The following is a 17,071-nucleotide window of genomic DNA, read 5'->3' on the forward strand; positions in this document are numbered from 1 at the left end:
AAAAACTGAGATGTGGCCATTCATAGCTGAAGAGCATTGCTTTCATGACTATCAATATAGTAACCCTAACAAAAGTTACTGTTTCCTTATCCACCACTATTGCCATTAACCATGTGTGGTTATTTAAATTTAAATTTGTAAAAGTAAATAAAACAAAAATTTCAGCTCCCCTTTGCAGTAGCCATCCACTTAGTGTCCAGCATGTTGCTACTGGACAACAGATACACAATGCTCCCTCAAAGCTACTTCAAAAGGCTCCAAGTAGAGAAGGGACCATCTTCCTTTCCCCCTGAAATGCAAGGGTAGTTTGGAAAGTATTTAGACCAGCTCAAGCATATTATTTTTTTCCCCATATGTTCCTTGACCTGACATCAGGTACACTACATCAACTACTTATTCTTTTCTGAAGCTCCCAAATGGAAATGCTTGGAACTCATTGTGCCTGTCAAGTTGGGCTCAAAGATGGGGCAATGTTCCTGCCTCTGGATCCCTAGTGCTGGGATTACAGACATGCACCACCATGTCTGGGCCTGTACAATGCCAACTTTTGATTGATGCCCCTTGCCCTTTGAGAGATCCAGATCTTCCTGGCTTGTGAAAAGCCAGTATAAATCCTATTCTTGATCCACCCAAAGAACCACCAAGGAGCTGTTTTTAGAACAGGCTTCATCCCAGAAGGTAATTATTTACTATACTGGCTTTTCTTTTCTTTCTTTTTTCCGAAATGGCTACAGGTGGCTTCCAGTTGCAGCCTATTTCTTAAATATTAAGCCAACTCAAGGCCCTTTTTGGATCTCCAGGACATAACTCCACAAGAGAGTCCAACTAGAAATTCCCAAATGCATAGTGTATCTATAGATTTTCCATTAGCCATCAGATGTTCCAGAATACTCAAGTATAGGATGTAAAACAGAACTACACAGTATCCAGTGCTTCTCCAATTCCTAACATCTGCCCAATGTTGATACGAACATGTCAGATCCCAGCCCAAAGCAAGTTTTCATTGTTAATGTAATAAAAGCTCTTTAAAATGAGTTGATAATTGAGATACTAACACCATTTTAATTAGGGCAGCACAACTAGTCGCTGATTATACCTATGGAAAATAATGGGTGTGCAACTGTCACATGGGGTGTAATTATATTGAAGGCCTCCGGTGGCATGACAGATGTGAGAATGAGGCCCTGGTGCTCTGTACACGAAGGCATCTGCAAGCTGCTAAACGCAGGTATAGCTCTGGGCAACTCTTACTCATTACAGATGATCAAAATCCTATTTTCCTATTTACAAAGAGTATACAGAGGAAGGGACAGGAGAAGAAATTCAGAAAATAAAATGGTACGAATCTGTTTCCCTACCCCCTCAGAAAAAAATATTTTCACTAAGCTCTTAAAAATTTATTCAAATACATGTGATCATTCATAACAAACAATCCAAGAAGAAATCTCGAATCTTACCACAAAAGGATCTTGGAACTTTTGAATAGCTTGTGTTAACTATCCTGCAATTTCTGAGCCCAGCTTAAAAGACCGAGAGTCAATGTTACATGAAATGCACTTAAACTATTTCATTGTGCCAGGCATGGTGGTGCACACCTTTAATCCCAGCATTTAGGAGGCAGAGGCAGGGAGATCTCTGTGAGATCAAGGCCAGCCTGGTCTACATAGCAAGTTCCAGGTCAGCTGAGGTTACAGGGAGACCTTGTCTCAAAAAGACCAAAAAAAAAAAAAAAAAAAAAAAAAAAAAAAAAAAAAAACCTGTTTCATTGTTGTTGTTACCAATTACGGAAAGATCCTCCCACCGCATAGCTTTGTTTTTAGCACTATAAGGATGTAAGTAGGGTAGATGAGCTCACAAAGACCCTCATACTTCAACTCAGCTGAACCAACTTAACCCTCACCTGTAATGTACAAAGGAAAACTCAGAAATTTGGAAGACATGGAAAGGTTTTAAGTAGTATGCCTTAACTCTTCTCATTTTTTAAAAAGGGTCCTACCCAGAACCTGCTATAAAAAGTGATTAATTCTCTTCTATCAAAGTATATTTAAATTTTCACACTCCTCTTATTATATAATGCAAATAATTTGTTGCTTTTCATTTTGAAAAATAATTTCATCCATGTGGGATATCAGTATGTGGGGAGAAGCCACGTGAGAAGGGGCAGAAAACCTGGGGAGGGGGGAAAACCCAGGAAACATATATGGCCATCAATCCTTCCCTCTAGGACCAGGGGTAAGCAAAATTTTCCTGTGAAGGTCTCAGTAGTAAATAGAGTTGACCCTTCCATACCTGCCAACTCCTCATCTGTGAGCTGAACTCATAAACATTCAGAAAACACTCTGCATCTGTACTGAACATGTCCTGACTTTTTTTTTCTTGTCATTTCCTAAACAATGTGTTATAACAAATATTTAGATGGTATTTGCACTATACTAAGTATAATAAGCATTCTAGAAATGATTTAAAGTACTTGGATGTGTGGAAGTTACATGCAAATATTATGGCATTATTTTAGAAGTATTTTAATTGACACATAATTGTATATACTTATGGGGTATAGTGGGATAATTTGATACATCTTCACAACATGTAATGATCAAATCACTTTCCAATGTTGGGCAACAGTTTCAGCCTTCTCTGAGTGGCTGCATTCCCTCACAGTCCCCTCCCCTGAGGTCACAGATTATGCATGGCAGAGACTTTGCCTCTTATGCTGGGATCTCTGACATTTGCAGATTCTGAGCACAGGAGGACTGATTCTCTAGAACAGATCTCCTACCTCCTCTGAGGCCCAGCTGTGGTCCTCACTCCAAATGTGGTCCTGGGCATCCAGGCCTTGATGTTGGGCCCCTCCCATTGCCAGGCACCAAGACATTTTCTATTATTTTTCTGTTGCTCTTCTGCAGCCCCAGTATGCCTTCACCTGTGCCCTTTGGAAGTTTTAATAAAAGAAGAAAAAAAAAGAAACAGAAAGTACTATGATAACTAACATACAATTCTCAAACTAAAAATATGTAATTGTATTTCAGAATGTAAACTCATAATTCTATATGTCCACCATAATTTTTTGAATATTTTTAATTGGAAAACTGTATTATTTACTACCAAACTTCAACAATGAGAAATTTATCACTGCTGCTATAATGAGTTTGCCATTCACTCCCTTTCCAAATTCTCCAACCTATACAGTTTTTCACTGTAATCACATTATATCTTAAATAAAGCAATACTAATATAATATCTTAAAACTTTAAAAATTAAAATTATTCTTTGACAATATCACATATGTATATAAGGCATTCTGATTACTCTCTCCGTCCATGCTCTCTTAGCTCCCTCTCACCCAGTCAATAGCACTCATGCGTCCCATCCCTACAGGTCCTTTGCCCACCTTCATACCTTTTTGTTTTGTTTTGTGAACCATTAAGTTTAACCAGGGCCACCTGTGTGACCATTGGATATGGAACTGTTAACTGGAGCCTGGTGCCTAATGGGCTCAGCAGTGGGTGTACATCTGAACATAATGACTTCTACTCCCCTGGAATCCTTCAGTAGCCAATAGCTCGGGAGGCAACCCCTCCCGTACCCGTGGCTGGCTATTGGCAGGTTTAGTCTTATACAGGCTCAGTGCAGGCAACAGTAGCTGTAGTGAATACACGATTGCATTGGCTGTGTCATGCCCAGAAGATGGCATGCTGCCCTTCTTCCTACCTCCTGGGGCTTACATCCTCTGGCCCCTCTTCCTAGATGTTTCCTGAGCCTTAGAGGGGGTAGCATAAATATATTATTTAGGACTGAGCACTCAGCCATCTCTTTTATCCAGCACCTTAGCAGCTATGAGACTCTGCATTCACTGTCATTCATTGGAAAGTGAAGCTTCTCTGATTAGAGCTGAGGGCAGCATTTGTCTAAAGGTATAAACAGATGTTCAGAAGGCAGTTTGGTGCCAATGTCAGTTTGGCTAAACAACAGTAGATATGTTCCTTTGATAAGTGACTATCCCTAAGACAGACTTTCCTCACCCTTAACATGAAGACCTTCATAGGAGTGTTAGAGTCTCTTAGAACTGTGGTGAAGACTGGAGCCTGGTACTTAGCATGAACTCTGGAAACAGCATCCTGCATTATTGTTCCCTGTCCCTGCTGGACAGCAGGTCATTAAGGGCAGGGAATGTCTTCTTTATATTTGTATGAGCCCCCAATGTCTACACAATATCAACCACCCATTTTGGAAACCTAAGGTCAATTGACAGTCCTTCAGGAGAGCTCTAGGAGACAGTGGTACACAGGCTAATACATGGGGATGGCCGTGAATGTCACCACCTTTCATCATGTCCAAGAGTCAGGTTGGAAGCTACAGAAACTACACCACTTGGGGGATAAGTGACATTGCAGAATTCTCCCTGTGGGCATTTGAAATCCTAGGATTGTAGACATCGTTGCTTCTTTTCTGCTTTTATGTATTGTAGCTTAACACCTGTGATGCACAGCAGCAAACCTTCCTTCAGGTACGCTTTGGTCAGAGTGCTTATGGTACAGGGTTTCCTGGCAAACACTCACATGGGATGGTCCATTTTAGTAGCAAGTGTGGAGATACATTCAGGATGGGCCAATGCCATCACATGTCCCCTCCTCCCACAAGTCCACCTGCATGCAGCTGTGAGGCTCTGTGTCTGTAAAGAATGCTGCAAAACTCCTCAGCCCATCACTCATCTTGCCCAAGCCTTTGGTGACTCCGCTCTGCCATGGTCCCATCCTTTCATTGTTTGCCTCTTTGCCTCCTGACATGGGCATACTGCAGGACCGAAGTGCAGAGTAACAAAGGAACCACTTTCTTCTCTGCTGTACTCTCTGTGCACCTGTGCCACAAGCCCCCTGTTCAGCTGTTGCCCAAAGTGAAGCAGAGCCAGTACTGTTCTACAAGGCAGGGGCCCAGGCAGACACATCACTCAGAAGCTGCGTCCCATTATACATGCCTGGACCTTGTGCAGGAGAGACCTGTTCAGCAGTTCCAGGTGTATCCTTGAAAATTCATCCCAAGCAGTTCTGCTTGGTGCCTCTCCAGTTCTGTCCTTGAAAAACACCAGCATAACTTGCCTTCCCTTCTAGAACATTTCTTACCAGTGGTTTCAGAGTACCACTTTGTCCCTGACCACTATCCTCAGTCAGCTGGTCCTGCAGGGAGTATGGACCACAGCTGCAAAACCACAATAATGACAACTTGCATTTAGATGTAACATATAGCAAGCACTGTTCTAAGCTCTTACCTCATTTCTCTCACCACAACATCAGGATATCTTCTTTTAAGACGGGAAGATAGCTGATGACTGCCAAAGCCCAGAGTTAGATCCAGACCATCCTCCTAACCAAAACTGTGTGTGGCCTCATGCAGTGGGTTTTGCAAGACCTTTGGAGTCAGCTTTTTAAAAAGATTTAACTAATCTAAGCCTCTGTGCAGACCACTGCTACTCTGATCCATGCTGGCACTACAAAACAACAAAAGAAAACAAAGGAGATTACTAAACATACTATAACCAAGTCTCACCATCGCTCTCACACCCACACTCACACTCAGGTAGCTCTGCATCTATATGTTTTGTAAGTTACTGTGGCACTGTTAAAATGTGCCACTAAAATGACATAGGTAACAGATAAAAGGTAAAGTTTTCAAAGTATTCCTCAGTGAGTGTGAAGCATTGCATTGGACATGAGCTACAATGAGACTCCAGGGGAGAGTGTTTGAGAAGAATGGAAATGGCATCCCATAAAAGTCTTAACACACTGCAGTGTGCCTTTCACCTTCCATGCCTACTGCATGACAAATTGCATAGACCATAATAAGTAAACAGCACACAAGATTAAAGCCCCAAGTGCGAACATATCATTACTCACACCAAACACATATTTGCTTTTCTGTTGGCATCAAAGTGCAATTGTTTCTCTGTGAGTTAAGCATGCCCCGTGATACAATGCTGATCCAAATCTGTGCCTCGGCAACAGGAAAAGGAGACTGGGTGTCGTTTGTCGATTGTATGGGCATGTTTATCTAAAATAAGGGTTTTTTTCCCCTGTCCTCCTCTGTAAATGCTTCCAAGCCCAGTCTCTCAAGTAAATGAGAAAGGGATCATCTACAGTAAAGGTTCAGTGAGGAGAAAGTGAGCAGTTGCATCCCCACATGAGGGTCTTAGAAATACTCTGAACTTCAGTTCAAAATAATGCCCATTTCCCTCTCCAGGAACGTCTTGGAAGAAGGGGCAGAAAGATTTTAAGAGCTGGAGGATGAGGAGGAGTGCTGTGAAATACTGTCTGCCGGATATGCTAGGGCCACAGCAGTCCAGTACACACAGCATCTGTGGTCCTACATGAGACCTGCACCTGAAAAATAGACATGAAAGCAGGAAGGAGTTGAGAAGGGGATCAGCAGGCATGGGAGGAAGATGAGAGAGAGTAGTGGGGAGTGTGAATTTGATCACAGCACATTGTCAAAAACAGAAGGGAAAAAATACACATTGCTCAGAGCCATCCAGCCATTTACTTTTCAAGGCTTTTGGGGTACCCCAAAGCCAATCACTTGTATTTCTTAGAAGCTATAGCATACAAAATTTTAAGAACAACTTAATTCTCATTACTGATTAGTGATTTGTTTTCTTAATTAATTTGGTACCACGTCACTTGAGATTCAAAGATGAAAATATGTTGAAGAGTCAGTAATAAGTCACTGTGTCTAGGAAGAGCTGTACAGATCCTTCCCAGCTGACCCTAGTCCACAGTACTTCCCCCTTGGGTGTCTCACTCTGCAGACCCCATGATCCCTTGAACCAGGTGTCTTCTCAGGTCCATTGCTTAAGTTCTTAACTGGAGCCATTGGCTCACACCTGTGTTTTGATGATAAAGTACTTTTGTTTACTCTTTTTTGAGTCTTTCCTCTGTGCAGCCCCTTTGAGACAAGTTTCCTAGGTTAAGAAAGTTCTCACCTTGAAGTTTGACTTACCCAATGGAAGAAGCCGAGACTCACTTTCCCAGCTCCCTTGTAGCTGGGCCTGGGGTGGAACCTGGTTCTTTCAGCCAAATGCCTTCCCTTCATGACTTAATACCAAGCAGTATTCACAGACAAATGGATAAAGTGCAGAACATGTACATGGTGGCATTTTCTTTCAGTCATAAAGAAAAAATGAAATCATGACATGTGTAAGAAAAGAAATGGAACTGGGGGCTGTTATGTTAAGCAAAATAAGCCAGACTCAGGACAAATACCATATTTTCTCTCATATACAGAATCCATATTTAAGTGTGTTTGCATGTACGCATGGAGGGTGACTATGAGTGGGAGGAAGAGATCTTGAGGGAAGGGAATGAGATGCAGTTTTTAAATAACTATTGGGAGGGGAGGAAGGTGACCAGCAAGAGCAGGGTGAGGAGTGGGAGGGAAGAGGGGGAAGAGGATGAGTAAGAACAAAGTACAATGGCACGTATGTATGAAAATGCCATAAAGAAAAATCAATATTTTTAAAAAGATAGTGGCTTTCAAGAACAAAAGAGACACTGCCTATGAGAACTTCCAATATTTCAGAAGGGGTGTGTCAGAGGGTCCCAGTGTCCAGCAACCTTGGCACAGGCCACAAGATTCAGGCCTGGTACTGGTTAGGACTTCCTGGACTAGTCCAGTGGTAAATCTGGATGTTGACCCTACTGTGTAGACGCCATACCTGATTCAGTGGCCCAGAAGGAGATTCTGTGAGTTAGTCAAATATCCTTTGGATTTTTCTCTTCTCTGTCATTAATTCACTCAATATTCACTGAGGGGCTCATACTGATAATAATATACTACTGTGTGCCAAGGACAATTATTGCTACTGGTAATACAGGAGTAACAAAATTAAGTTCCTAAGTTTGTAAAGCTTGCATTTTAACATAAGGGCAGAGATTAAGCAATAAAATAAATATATAGTATGTCAGGTGAGTAGGGAAGAAAAGGATGGGTAATAGAGATGTATCTTTTATATAAGAGAAGACCCCTTTTAAATGAAAAGATGATGGACTGAGCATCCCTGAGCATGCATCTGGTGTACGTGGGTGGGGTAAGGGTATGCCAACAGCAGGAGCAGTGAGGGCAAAGGCCATAGCAGGGGGGTGTCCTAAAGAGATGTATGGACAATGGCCATCATAGTGATCTCCCTAAAGTCATCCCCCATCCCAACAGAGACTGTACATAGGAATACTTCCTAATCACTCACTTTATCCAGAAGAACCTGACAAGCTTCCTTGGCAATATCAAGCCCAATTTAGGCCATAGGTGCTGGTTGTTTCTTTGCTTGTGTAACTGTTCATTGAATAAACAATGTTGCTTATTAGACATCTACAGTCAAACCTACCCATATCCCCAAATACATACAACATGTATTTACTTGTCAATAAAAAGATACCTTAAAATGCAAGTCAGTAGAGCTTTGTTCATGTTAAAAGTTCAGATAGACTTATTTTATGGCATCATTTCCTTATAAACGTTTGCTTAGAGACGACTGTGGAAATTGACACTAGAGGAAGACTTCATGTGTTTGTGTGTGTGTGTGTGTGTGTGTGTGTGTGTGTTGTAGGCATTTTCTTTATCAAGCATTCAGAACTTTAAAAAGAGAGATAAATTTTGATTTATACATATTTTTAAATATTTTATTTATTATTTTTATTTTATGTGTATGAGTGTATTGTGTGCATGTATGTGAGTGTACCCATGTCGTGGAATGTTGTGGAGGTCAGAAGAGGGCTTTGGATTCCCCTGGAACTGGAGTTAAAGACAGTTTTAGCTGCCCTGTGGGTGCTGGGAATCAAACCTGGGTCCTCTGCAAGAGCAGTCAGTGCTCTTAACTGCTGAGCCATCTCTCCAGCCCCTGATTTATATTTTTAAATTTTAAGTCTAACCATGACTCGAAATCTAAAAGAAAGATTGACAGATGTAGGTACATAAAAATAAAGAATCACATGGCGAAAGACCATGAACAGATTAAAAAAGAAAATGGACAAATTGAAAGAAAACATTTACAGCAGGGAAAAAAAAACTATTTGCGGTTCAGATGGTAGAGTCCTTGCAGCAAAGCATGAGACTGAGTTCTATCTCCAAAACTCATATAAAAAGTCAGGTGTGGTTGTTCGTGTTTGCAATCCAGAACTAGAGAGGTGGAGACAGACATATCCCTGAGGCTCACTGACCAGACAGCTTAGCCTGATCTTCAAACCCCAGGCCAGGGAGACCGTGTCTCAGAAAGCAAAGTAGACAGTGCCTGAGGAAAAGCAATGCCTGATGTCATCAACTAGCCTCCACTCACACAAATGCCTGTGCACCTGCATACACATGAACACACACACACACACACACACACACACACACACACACAAAAGAACACTTAAATACTAAAGAACAAAACAACTATTAGAGAAAATACATGAACAGACAATTCATTTTAAAAGATATGAAAATCTTTTAAATAAAAAGTTAATAAAAGATATGTCCCACACACATATGAAAAATATCCAAACTCAATTGCAGAGAGAAAAATTCAAACAATAGTAAGATATCAGTTCTTGTCTATCAGATTGGAAAAATTTTAAAGCTTGACAACTCATGGTGTTGGCAAGGTCTTGAGGAAATGGGCACTTCCCTGCATCACTGGTAGGGGAGTAAATTGTACAGAGCTTCTGGGAAAAAAATCTGGCAATCCTAAGGAAATTAAACATGTCATTTCCAGAAAGTCGCCCTGAAATTACAGTGCTGAAACCGCATAGACGCCACTTTTTATAAGCACTGGATACTGAAAACAATCTAAATGAACATGCACATAAAAGTAACTCAATAAATTATGGTAGCAGTGAGGTGCTGAGCAGCTATGAGAGGACTGTATCTCCAGGAAGTAGGGTTTTCTGGGCCATACTGCTACATCAGGAAAGGAAAATGCAAAGGTTTCTGTAACATGCTAGCTTTCATATAAGAAATAAGCTGATAAGAAAACACCCATGTATCTGCTCATTTATGAAAAAACAAGCAGAGACTGAAGAGGCTCGTTATCCTCCAAGGATGAGTAGGGAGGGCAAAAAGGACGGGAGGGATGGGGCAGTAGCTGGTGCATTAATTCTTTTTTTTTTTTAAGCTTTTACAGTTTTATTAGAATTTTAAAGAAAAAGAAATCCTCAGGGCAGGCAAGCTGGTAATGCTGGCAGCTGCCTTGAGGAGGTGAATGGTAGAAAAGAAAGCCATGAAGCCATGCAGATTTAGAGCCTGTGTGGGAGGTCAGACACGTGGCTGGCTGGCTGGCAGCTACATGGCTGGGAGAAGAAAGCAAAACAATACAAGATGCTAGGGGCAGCCCAAAGCCTTAAAGAAAGCATGTTTACTAAGAAAGGCATGAAGAAGAAGAAGGGAAATTACGCTTCCAGGTAACTCACAGACTACATGGCTGTAGCTAGGAAGTTCTGCCACATTAATTCTTAAAATCAGTCATGTTATATGCTTTCCAAAAAGTGAATAATTATTAATTAAATGCAGCTGAGATGTGGAGAGACCACAGCAAACAGTAACAGATGAACTGAATGTATTAACAAACAAATGGTATACCTACAATGTAGGAGATATGGAAGACAATAACTAACCCAAGTAACTGGAAAACTTTAGATACTCTAATAAAGAAACTAGACAAATATTGTATTCTTTTAGTAAATATACTTCTCATAGGACCATTGGTTAACAACTCTATACACTCTTCAAATATGCATGGAAGATTTGAAAAAACAAATGAATATTTGTAGGTGAGATTAAAATATACCAGGGGTGGAGAAAGAAGTCACAAATAAGTTCTGTGCTGTGCTTTGAATGAGAAATGTTCCCCATAGGCCTGTGTATCTAAACACTTGGTTTTCAGTTGGTGGCAGTTTGAGGAAGTTATGGATCTTTTGGGAGGAACATGCAAGTAGGAAGAAGCATGTCAGTGGGGGCAGGCGTTGAGAGTTTAGAACTCCACCCACTTCGCTCTCACTCTTTTCTCATATGCTGACAAAATGTGATCAGCCAGGCTCCTACTCTGGCCACCTGCTGCCATGCTTCCCCATCATTATGAACTCTAACACTCTGGAGCCATAAGCCAAAATAAACCTTCTTCATTAAATCATGGTATTTTATCACAGAAACAAAAAAATAACTACTACCTCTGTGATATCACATTGGAATGAAGAAAGAGAATGAAACCATGGAGATATAGAAACATAGATGTATGTAGACACAAAAATAGTTAAAAACATATAGACATGTGTGCTAGAATACGTTTACATATATTTCCTAGTTCTGTCCATTAAAAAGCTATAGAGCAATGATTCTTTTAGAAGTAATAAATATTTATTTGGCTCAGATCTTGGAGTTTATTATCAGTCCCTGACACAAAGAAAATTGTCTCTGGGTCTGGAGTAGGGAAAATGTGAGACGGGCCACGCACATCTTATGGCACCAGCAAGTGAAGAGTTAGAAAAAAATGGGGACTGTTGGAAGGACACAAAATATAACCTTTAGGATAAAGAAATACTCGTAAGTCCATAGTCAGAGATGAACATAGAAAGGGCAGCTGCTCCTAGAAAGAGTTCTAGTAATGAAGAATAGACAATCTTCATTTGAACCCCACTATACCTGCTGCTACAGGAAAGATACATGGTGCTTAATTAGTGGGTGAAAATAAAATCATAAATAGGATATTTTTGTCTGAAACTCATAACCTAAATCAAAACATCAGACCAACTCAAATGGACAGACATCCTACAAAATGCTGAAACCTGAGGACCAGCAAACCATACATTTCCCAGGAGCTAAGAAGACATGACAACTGCAATGCAGGACGCTGGAGTGCATCCTGGAACAGAAAGGACATGGTGGAGTAGACTGGAAAAACCGGTAAGTCTTCATGAGCAGCATTATACCAATGTTAATTCCTGGTTCTGAGTGTTATGCTGTGGTTATGTAAGTTGTTAACATTAGGAAGGCTGGCTGAACCCTCACTATTCTTGGCACTCTCCCATGACACCAAAATGATTTCAAAATAAAAATAAAATATAAATCCAAGGTTCTAAAGCCATCTATCCTTGAAGTTTCCACTTTTATCTAGTTCTCGAGAGAGCAAAGGCTTGCTTCATGTAGTCTAGGCAGAGTAAGCACCTCCTTCTGGTAGCCCTATTCACCCCACCTCAAGTCAGACATTTGCCCCTCAGAATTCAACTTCCAAGCAGCAGACATCATTTTGGCTGGGCACCACACTCTGTACATGAGGTTGATGTGGTCCTTGTGTCCTCACGGCTTCCCTCTCATGTCTGTTCATGTCCACTACTGGTTAAATGAGTCTTGTTCAAACTTTGCCCTCACTCCTGTTTTTCTTGGATGGATCCAGGAGATCTATACTGTTATCTCTTAGAGAGATGAACTACTCTCTTAGAGATGAACTACTCCATGTTACTATTGGAATGATTGATAGAAAAGTGATATAGTAGATAGAGCTGAACACTAACTTAATGTCCCACTCATTATCAAATGGCCTCTGTGTTCTATTTACTAAAATAAAATTGCCTACATGTAGGTAGGTATATCTGTGTTGTGCAGTGCCTCAAGAGATCCAAAGAGGGCATCAGATCTCCTGGAACTGGAGTTACTGATGGTTGTTAGCTGCCATGTGGGTGCTAGGAATTGAACCCAGGTCCTCTTCAAGAACAGTCAGTGCTCTTAACCTCAAAGCCATCTCTCCAGCCCATGCTAAAAGAAATTTGAATCAACCACATGGTCTGCTTCTAGCAGTAGCAGAGGCAGTGTTTTACCTATGAGGATAGCCTGTCATCTAGGATTTCTATGTAAGAGTTTGGGGTGAATTCACCTGTGACCACTTGGAAATCATCTTATCATGAGTTAAAGGGGAAGAGGGGGCTGGGGAGATAGATGACTTGGTGGCTAAAGTACAAGTATCAAGATCTGAGTTCAGATCCCCAGCACCCACATAAAAAGCCAGGTGTGATGGTTCACATCTATAATCCCAATGTTGGGAGGTAGACACAGGAGGCTACAGAGGGTTCACTGGCCAACCAGTCTACCTGTATTAGTTCATTTTCTGTTGCTGTGTTAGAAACACTGACCAAAGCAAGTTATGAAAGGAAGAATTTATTTGAGCGTACAGTTCCAGGGGAATTACAGTTCATCATGGCAGGGAGGCATGACAGCAGAGGTGGCTGGAGGAGGAATGGAAGCTAAGCTCTACATCTTCCAGCAGGCACAGGAAACAAGAGAGCAACTGGAGATCCAGCAAGGCTTAAGAACTCTCTAAACCCACCCCCAGTGATGTACTTCATCCAGCATAGCCACACCTTTTAAGACCTCCCAAAACAGCACCATCATCTGGGGACAAAATGTCCAAATACTTGGAGCCTATGGGAGACATTTTCATTCAAACCACCACACTACCCAGTCGGTGAACCCTGGGTTCAGTAAGAGACTCTGCCTCAAAAAATAAGGTGGTGAGCAATAGAAGAAGACATCTGGTATTGACCTCTGGTCTCCAAATACATACTCATGGATATGCACACATTCATATAGCCCCCTCCCCGCCTCTGCACACACACACACAACAATAAAGTATCGTCATTGGGAAGCTTATGCAATGGTAGATAGCAGGATTGCACCTAGATCATCAAGCTCATGATGCAGTTATACTTTATGATCCTACCCTGTTCTGTTAAAATACTAAGTATTCCAATTCCTCCCTGTCTCCAGAAGACTTGTAGATTGAAGGTATGATTCCCAGCTGTTGTATCCAACCATTGAGAGGTGGTTACATCATGAGAGCTCTGAATAATCAATGCACTGATCCACAGATAGGTTCATTGTTTGATGGTATAATTGGAAAGTAGTAGAAACTTTTGGATGCAGGTCCTAGTTGTAGGCAGTAGATCACTGGGTCATGTCCTGGAAGGATATTTTGCCCAGCTCCCTCTTCTGTTTCTCTCTTCCTTGTGTCCATCATGAAGGTGAGCCACTTTGCTCCACCACAGGCTCCCTGATAATGCTGTTACGCCTTGCCATGCCTGGGCCCAGAAGTGATGGAGCCAAGTGGCTGAGGATTGAACTTGAGAGCATGAGCCCAAATGAGCCTTTCCTCCTTTAAACTGTTTCTCTTCGGTTCTTGTCACAGTGATGAAAAACCAGACTAATGTACTCCCCTTGTAAAATGGGAACAACATCTATTTCTTTTGCCTTCATAAGGCACATTGTAATGCATGAAAGTTTGTACATTATAATCATAATATCTGTCATCTGTACTCCATATCTCAGCACTGACTCATTTTTCCATATATGAGTAGTATTACCATAATGAAGCCATTTAATCCCTAACTTTTTTCTTAGATAAGTTTTTGGTTTTTGTTTGTTTGTTTTATTTGCTTTGAGACAGCACCACCATATAGCCCAGGCTAGGCTGAAGCTGAAGGTATTTTGGGGGAGATTTTGGGGTTTTGTTTTTGTTTTCGACACAGGGTCTCATCATGTAGCCCTGGCTGGCTTGGAACTCACTTTGTAGACCAGGCTGTCCTCAAACTCACAGATATCCACCTGCCTCTACCTTCTGAGTGCTAGGATTAAAGGCATATGCCACCATGCCCAGCTTGGTCTTGAATTTGTGATCCTCTTATCTCAGCCTCCCGAGCTTACTTCTGTTTTTTCATGTTGACGCAATGGGTTGAGGGAAGGAGAAAAGTTATGTATGCTGCAAACTAATATATGTTACCTTTAGTGGAGCATGTAAAGCATACAATGGGAGGTACAGTATATAAACCAAAGTGCTAACTTGAGTCTTTGGTGGGCAGCATAATAATCTGTTTGGAGAAACAAAAGCATCCATAAAAATCCACGTTGAACTAAAACAGAGGCTAGAGAGAGACTAAGACAATATACAAAAGATTAGGGACTGTGATGAACTAGGTTCCTAAGCATTTGGGAGTTTTGCACTTCTTGATCCCTTCCTTCTTCCTATTCCTAACCCCAAGATAACGCTGGTAATCAGGCACAGTAAGGTCAGACAGTTCGAGAAATGACCACAACCCTCCTGAAAGTGACTAAAATGGCCAGGGAGAAACTACTCTTGCCGCTAAGACAACCTCGTAACAAGCTTAAACAAAGTTTTTCACGATGTAATGAAACCTAGGAGACACTGAAGGGAATAACCCAAAGTGTTTCACAGTAGGCATGTTTCCCAAGTCATTCAATCACCTTAGTATTATCCAGACATCAAAACTCAAAAGAGACATCACAAGAAAAATACAGCTCTATCTCCCTTATGAATGTAGATGCAAAACTCCCCAACTAAATGCCAGCCAAACAAATCTAGCAACATGTACAAAGAATTTCGTACTATGACCAAGAAGAAACTAACCCCAGGAACGCAAGGTTGGTTCACCATCAAATGATGGATCAGTCCCCCATTACTAGAATAAAGGAGAAACACCACATGATCCTCTCAACTGAAGTATAAAAAGCAGCTGAAAGAATCAATACCCTTCATTCTAAAATATACCAGGGATAGAAGAGAACTTTCCCAACTTAGTAAAGAGCAGCTATGAAAACCCCAAAGCTAACATCATAATTAATGGTAAAAGACTCTCTCCTTAACATCAGGAACAAACAAGGTATCTGCTCTTGTCATTTATATTTAACATTGTACTGGTGGCTCTGGCCAGAGCAGTTAGAACAGAAAAGAAAATTAAAGACACCTATATTATAAAGGAAAAAGAAAAACTATCGATACTTGCTATTGTACATTAAAAAAATCTTAAGTAATCAACTAAAAAACCATTAGAATTACCAAGAAACAACAAAATTGCAGATTATAAGATCAACATAAAAGTCTATTGCATTTCCCTGTCTTAGAAAGTTTGTGTTCTTGGGATTACCCAATTTTTAACAGTACATAATCTTTTCTAGATAAGATCAGGAGGAAATAGGTCAGTGACACAGCTCAGTGGGTAAACATGCTGACCACTACCAAGGCTGATGACTTGAGTTCAATTCCTAGAATTCACATGGTAGAAAGAGAGAACCAACTTCTATAAGCTGTTCTCTAATGACCAAAACTAAATCAAGAAAAGATTAACAGGTTAAACAGACCCATAACACAGAAGGAAATTGAAACAGTAATACAAAACCTCCTGACTAAAAGAAGCCCGGGTTAGATGGATTTACAGCAGAATTCTACCAGACATTTAAAGAAGACCTACAAGTACTACTTAATTTGTTTAAACAGGATCTACATCCAATACTACTTAAGTTATTCTAAGTGTAGTACCTGTTCTTAGCAGTTTAATATCTGATACGTCCTCTATCCGAAGACAATATATTAAATGGATTTTTGGAACTAGGAGTTGGAATAGGAGCTTGCTCCATCGACTCCACACATCGACCTGGTATTGCAGTACCTCCAGGAATGGTGCAGCCCCTTGGGGGATTAAAAAAAAAGATAGAAATGGAGGGAGAACGTCCAAACCCCTCTGTGAAGCTAGCATCACTCTAATACCAAAGCCAGGTAAAGATACAACCAAAAAAGAAAACTATAGACCCATATCCTTAATGAACATAGATGCAAAAATTCTCAATGAAATATTTGCAAACCACATAGACACACATCAAAAAGATCATCCACCATGATCAAGTTGGCTTCATTCCAGAGATGCAGGAATAGTTCAAGAGAAGTAAACCAATAAATGCAATAAATCACATAAATGGACTTAAAGACAAAAATCACATGGTCGTTTCAATCAATGCAGTAAAAACCTTTGACAAAATCCAACATAATCTCCTGGCCTGCTCTCTTACCCTCAGGCCACTCTTGGGGTGGGTCTATCCCAGAGCCCTCCACGCCTTGACTCCCCCGGCCTCATTCGCCCTTCCATCTCCCCCTCTGTTCTCTGCTACTGGTTTGGGCCCTGCGCCATTCTTAGTTTTGGGTCCCCAGACACCTGGGGAACTGGTGCTGCTTCCTGATCCTTTTCGCCCAGGCCAGCTTGGTGCCTTCCTT

The 17,071-nt window shown here is 41.0% G+C and overlaps 1 non-coding gene and 1 pseudogene across 1 annotated transcript; both read left to right on the forward strand.

The window, feature by feature from the left end:
* Positions 1-17,071, forward strand: part of LOC103738481 — a 51,987-nt pseudogene that overhangs the window by 6,380 nt on the left and 28,536 nt on the right.
* Positions 16,306-16,494, forward strand: LOC115071317. Its single transcript, XR_003850410.1, has one exon. It is a non-coding gene; the product is annotated as a U2 spliceosomal RNA (small nuclear RNA).

The sequence above is a fragment of the Nannospalax galili genome, unplaced genomic scaffold (genome assembly GCF_000622305.1).
Source record: "Nannospalax galili isolate Female #2095 unplaced genomic scaffold, S.galili_v1.0 scaffold898, whole genome shotgun sequence".
In the NCBI taxonomy this organism is placed as follows: Eukaryota; Metazoa; Chordata; class Mammalia; order Rodentia; family Spalacidae; genus Nannospalax; species Nannospalax galili.